This window comes from Lepidochelys olivacea, assembly GCF_965140295.1.
Source record: "Lepidochelys olivacea isolate rLepOli2 genome assembly, chromosome: 26".
Classification (NCBI taxonomy): Eukaryota; Metazoa; Chordata; order Testudines; family Cheloniidae; genus Lepidochelys; species Lepidochelys olivacea.
Window position 1 is genome coordinate 1,424,066 of NC_140436.1, and position 6,000 is coordinate 1,430,065.

At 50.0% G+C, this 6,000-nt stretch overlaps 1 protein-coding gene across 2 annotated transcripts in view; it reads right to left on the bottom strand.

The window, feature by feature from the left end:
• Positions 1–1,776, bottom strand: part of PLEKHA2 (pleckstrin homology domain containing A2) — a 50,918-nt gene extending 49,142 nt beyond the window's left edge. The window contains exon 1 of one of the 2 annotated variants that reach the window (XM_084615266.1): positions 1,558–1,776. The gene's annotated coding sequence lies outside the window, so the exon portion shown is untranslated. The remainder of the gene's footprint in view (positions 1–1,557) is intronic. The other variant, XM_084615264.1, reaches the window with a different exon arrangement.
• Between the last annotated feature and the right edge of the window lie 4,224 nt (positions 1,777–6,000).

Genomic DNA, 6,000 nt, shown 5'->3' on the forward strand with positions numbered 1-6,000 from the left:
CAATCAAACTCATGTTAATTGCAAACATTTGTATTTATTAAACAATTAACCGGCTCAAAGGAAGGCCTGACAGTAGTGAGGTTAAACTATGTCATTACAGCATCATTCTGTTCATAAAAGAATTGTCAGAGGCAACTTGATCTAGTGAAACTAACCAGGAGACTGGGATTCTGGACCCAGGATCTCATCCTGCCTTTCCCACTGACCATGTATTAGTCACTTAGGCCCAAGATTTTGGGTGCCAACAATCTGAGACACACAAAAGTCAGTGGACACCATTGAAAATGTGGGCCTTAACCTCTCTGCTTCAGTTTTCCCACCTGTAAATATTCTGCGTTGGGAAGGTTAGAGTGCCAGAGAAACACAGCAAATTGTTATTGATTATGAATCATGAAACTGCAGAGGTCTTTCGCTATGGATTCAGGCTCTGCGTCCAGGAGCTGCTAAGAAAAGGTTCTTGCAATATTCCAAGACTGACAAACCAACCCCATGGTGACTTTTCCCTTTTGGGACAGAACCCCATAAGAATGCTGACAGCTTCCTCTGTATACAAGATAGCAACATACTGAAAAGAGACCAAGACACCTACTGCCTTTAACTCCCATTAGTGCTAATGGCAGTCAGGCACTTGAAATCCTTTCTATGGGCCAGACCCAAAGTCCTCTGAAGTCATGGAAAGACTAATTCGTACCCATGAGCCCTGGTTCAGACCCAAGGCAGGAATACAGTGTGCAGAGTAAGGATCAGAATAGACCACATAGTTGAATAAAACCTTCACAAGGATCTTACATGGTCTTCTCTGACCACACATGAACATACCTCTTAAGACGCTAAACCAAAAACCCCTCTTGAATTCCAGTACATAACCAGCCCCAGTTCCCTGTCGAAACTCCGGGCAGCATACGGCACCCTTTGCAAGCTCCCTGAAGGATGCCTGGGCATAAAAAGCCCTTTGTGGTCTTCAGTGGGCCACGTGCACAGCGACAAACTCTTCTGAGAATCAGCTCAAACTGCAGAGAGTATCAAAGAGACAGGACTTTGTCTGTGAGCAGAGGCACCGTGGGGGCTCCACAGAAATACCCCCAGTGGGAGGCCTTGGCACACAGAGTCATTCCAGCCTCTTTCCAGCTTGAGCCAGGCGTCGCTAACTAAAAACCTCGGGGGAGGGTGCTCAGCGCCCAGGGAACCCAGGCGGCTCCGCGATGCCCCGCGGCCACAAAGGCCTTTCCCGGCGCTGCCCGGGCCGCGCAGAGGCACCTCCTGGGGCAGGCTCCAGACAGGCAGCGCCGTGCGCCCCGGGGATGTTCGGTCCCCAGGAGCTGCAGTCAGGCGCTGAGCTCCGACCCCCCAGCACCCAGACCCCGCCGCCCAGGGGCGCTCGGCCCATTGCACCCCTCCCTTCCCGGGGTGCCTCCCAAACTCTCACCCCTGCCCAGGGCGCTCCCCTCCCGGCAGCCCCGCGTCGCCTCCATCCACCCCCCGGCTCGGGCACCCCCCCGGGGGACGCTCCTGCACCCCTCCGGGGCGCCCCGCGCCTGGGCGCCGCTCCCCACTCACCCAGCGGCGTCTGCGGGCGGCGTCGGGGGCTGGGGCTGCGCCCCCGGGGCATGGCCAGCCGGGCGCTGCGGGCTCCGCGCGGCTCCGGCGCTGCGATCACATCGGGAGCCGGGGGCGTGTGGCTCCGGCGCCTCGTTTTTTCCGGGTTAATTTTTACGCTTCGCGTCCGCAGCAAACCCAGCCCCGGATGTGAGTGCCGGGGCCGGGAGCCGGCTGGGTGCGCTCAGGGTGCGGGAGCGCTGCGCGCCCCGGGAGCGCTAGAGACCTGCCCCCGCTCTGTGGGGCAGACCCAGAGGCCCTGGCCGAGCCCGCTGCCTGCAGCCGAGCGCGTCGCCAGCCCGGGGGAGGGGGGGTGATTGTACAAATACAGTCTCACCCCGGGCAAAAAAGTGTAGATTTGCACCAATTTTTTTGTCATGCTTGTCCCGCGCCTTCTGGCATCGCCCTGGCTTTACCCTGCCCGCCCCAGTCCACACACGTATCCGTAGCCAGGGTCAGCACCTGTGGTTTTCATTCAGCAGCCGCGACTTTTGGGGGTGTCCCAGGCTTCAGCGTCAATGAACGTGGCTCCGCACGGGAAATCTGCTGAAATAAAAAATCTCAGGACTGCTAAACCCCATGAACCAGTTTTGTTTGGGGGTGGTTGCGTTTTGTTTTCCAAACCACTTTTCACCAGTTCTTACAGCTGTGTGCGGCTCATGTCATGAAAGATGTCATGGTGATGCACAAACAGAAGGGGGCAGATTTAAAAGTTGCTCTGGGAATCTCATCCGCTTCCTGACTTGTGCATGATTAAAATCTCCACTGTAATGATGCAGTTACATTTTGACACATAATTCAGGCCCCACTCCTTAGAAAACATTAGGGCACATGAGTAGTTCCGTCCAGTGAATGCACATCGAGTTAATCCAGTGCTGACACCTTGCACAATCATGGTCTCAGGTTGCACCTGCCTTTCCTTTAAAATCCACTGGGATATATGCATCAACCCACCGCAGAATTTGCAGGTTGCATCCGCAGCTGAAAAATAATTCTACAACAAATCAGTGAATCATACCAGGGGTTCCTGAATCAGGACCCTCCTACTGTGATACTGGCTGTCTGCTTGAAAGGCAAACAAACAAACAAAAAATACCACCCCAAAAACCTGTATAGCATATTACATCAGCAAACTGCCTGTGATGTGATGGCCAGTATTTCCCCAGTGTGGAATTGAGGACCATAAAGTTTTACTTGGTGACAAAATGCAACTGAAAGCCAAAAATGACTGGGATTATTTATGAGATTGCTCCATGTTGTTGTTCATGAAAATGGGGCTGGAAGAGTGAACAATGTCAATATAGCTGGTTGGGTAGCAGTGAAATGCTACCTAACGTCACTTTTAATACACGCCTCTACTGTCACTCATGTGTACTTCATTAAAATGTTGCAAAAATGCAGTTTAGAGTGGACATACCTGTGAAAGCAGTTTGAGACGCTATGTTCCGTTATTGATGAAGTAATGAGCCCATTCCTATCTTCCTGAATCTCACTGAACAAAGCATTCTTCCCACCCCACCCCCAGAAGGCTTTCTTTGTTGTTTGTAAAGCGGAAGGCAATACATCATGTATAAGGCTAGAACAGTTATTGAGCCAATGCCTAATTCGCCCTAGACACCTCCTCCACTACGGCAAATAACCTTTCTTTATGCAATTGAATAGATCTGTTCCTCATGCAGAGGGCTCCTGGTTCTGTAACGGCCAGAGTGAACTTGCACAGAAACTGTGTGATAAATGTTTTCTTTCTCCGTGGAGCAGTTTTGCAGAGACCCAAGTCAGAAATTCTGATGAGATTTTGAGTATTTTTCCAAGCAACGTAAGTAACAATCTCCAACTCCCCACATCTTACTTTTTTAGAGAATGGACAGTAGTTTTGAAAACCTATTATGCACTATCTGGAGCACATTAGATGAAATCTTGTTATTACTTAAAATATTTGCTTCACCCCTAAGAATTTCCTGTGGTCTGGGTCATTTTTAGAACAAGTTTTTTTCCCTTCCATGCTGAAGACATCACCCAACTGCTCTTACTGCAACCGTGCGTGTTCATTGTTGTCTGACCATATTCGGGGCCTGCACTTCCTGAGAGGCAGATAAGAACCACGTTGGCTGCAATCAAGAGTAGGCACTGACCCATTGCAGAATATTGCAGAGCGAGGCACGGGCCCTGTTCAGCAGAGCATTTAAGCATGTGCATAAGTCCATCCCTACTCAGCACCAAGCACGTGCTTATCTCTGGCTGGGTGAAGTACACCGCCAGGCAGAGGAGCAGAACATGCCTAAGTGCCACTTAAGACTTCCACCTCCGCACAAGGTTGCACCCAGGGAGCCCAGCCGTGGGTGAAGGAGCTATTGTTTTCATAGCCTGCTTTCAAACCACACATTAAATGAGATTATATGGAACATGCAACTCCTTGGCAGTTTCACAGTCCCAGCCACAGATACTGGCTTTTGCCTATTGGCCATGGCAAAGCCTTCAAGCCTTGAGTTCCTCTCAATGCCCCTTCCAGGGGCGTGAGCTTTTCCTTCCTGGTTTATCATCTCGACAGTTCCATCCTCTCACAAATATTTTGCTGTTGAGATACAGCCCTGCAACAGACCCAAACATCTCATGGAAACTGTAACCCAGAATGTGTTATTACTTCTGGAGAGAACCCCTGCGCTCCCTCTCCAGCTCTCCCTCTCAACCACCCCCAAGAGCTGCTTGCAAGAGCGTGGGATCCTAGATACCAGTTCTATGTACTTCAGCGCTGTTACACCAGACCTGGATCTGGGCAGAAGGATCTGTTTGGCTGCGTGCAGTTAGAGTGGGGTGGGTGTCTGAGATGAGGGGCAGTGATCAGGAATTAATCACGCCACAGCAAATCATTCAAAGAACTGTATTTTTTTCTCCTTGCTTCCCCTTCCCCCAGCTGGCTGATTCGTGTCTGCCTCTGGACATCATCTCTGCTGGTGACAGTCAGAACAAACCACCCCTCGCCTACCTCCTCCCTCAGGAAAACTCAGAATCATCATCGGGGTTTGTTATTACAGTACCCACACAGAAGACAGCCCTTGTCCCAAGAAGCAGTGTGAACTCACAGATAAAGAACATGCACCGACTGGATGTACATTGGTGGACAGATTCACTACCTGGGATAGTCTAAATACTCCAGTCAGGTCCCATAGCCTTTTCCTCACTGCAGGTTTCCTTAAATAACAGAAGCCGCAAAAGTCTCCAGGTAAGTAAAACAGCACATTTAGCCTCAGAGACTTACCCCACTTTCTCCAAACTGGGGAGGGCACTTCCCTGCCCAGTAGGAAACCTGTCCCAGCCATTATAGGACACCCCACCTTCCATGTCCTAGCTACATCCCCCACTATTGGGGGTAGACTGCCTCCATTTATAGCAGGCATCACTGCCAACCTGGAGTCACATGACCCCTCTGTCATGTGCTCCCTGAACTCAGTCCTCTTGGCCTCAGGACCCCAAGCCTTAGAACAGGAGACCTGTGCACTGTTACCCAGGAGTCAAGGGGGTCTGGGTCTCCATTGCCATGCACCTTGTGAGGTCATTTATAACAAGCGCAAAGTGGGTATAAAAGTCTACCAGGGTGACTGGCTAGCCTTTTACATTCCCAATGTACCGAGGCGCATGACTGTGCAAGGTACAGGGCAGTGGAGAATCAGGCCCAAGGTTTATAGGGGAAACTATTGCGTCACAGGTTGCAAAAGGGGACAAATACCCAAAGCCATGCTGCCTAGTGAAGGGTGCTTATTCAACCCAAGCAGGTGACAGGTTTAGAGGCACTTCATGATATCCTTTAAAATGTCTTTTTAGGTGGGTGCAGCTTCAGTTACCCTCTGCTTAGGTGGCTCCTTTTTAGCTCACAAGGTCATGTTTCCTAGTCAACTAGTCACCCAGGTGTGACTGGATGCATGGTGGTGAACGCAGTTTTTATCATTTCTGTCGCTTAGATGCAATCATAAATACGTGTACATAATGCAGCAGCCGTATGCAAACTTTCTGGGTCGGAAAAGAGTTGGATGAACTATTCTCAGTAAACAATTTATCTGGTGAATGGAGCCTCTTTTTCTTTAAGTGGATTATCCATGGCTGGATTTGGCTTTTTCACAGCTATTTTTCTTATTTTGAATGATCTAATTGCTAGTTTATGCTAACGTATTTCAGCCTGTGGGCTGCTTGCAAGCTATTTGCCATTCTATATAATTGTTCACCTAAGTTACATGGGGCCAGATTTTCAAGAGCTCAGCTCTCATTAAGACACCAAATTAAGTGGCCAGCTTTTCAAAAGAGTTGGGTCCTGAGGCCTTTTAAAAACCTAATTCTGGGTGCTAAGCACTTGAAAATGTGTCCCATGCTGTTGTTCCTGTTTTTTGACTGGCTCTCTCCCAAGTTCCCTGG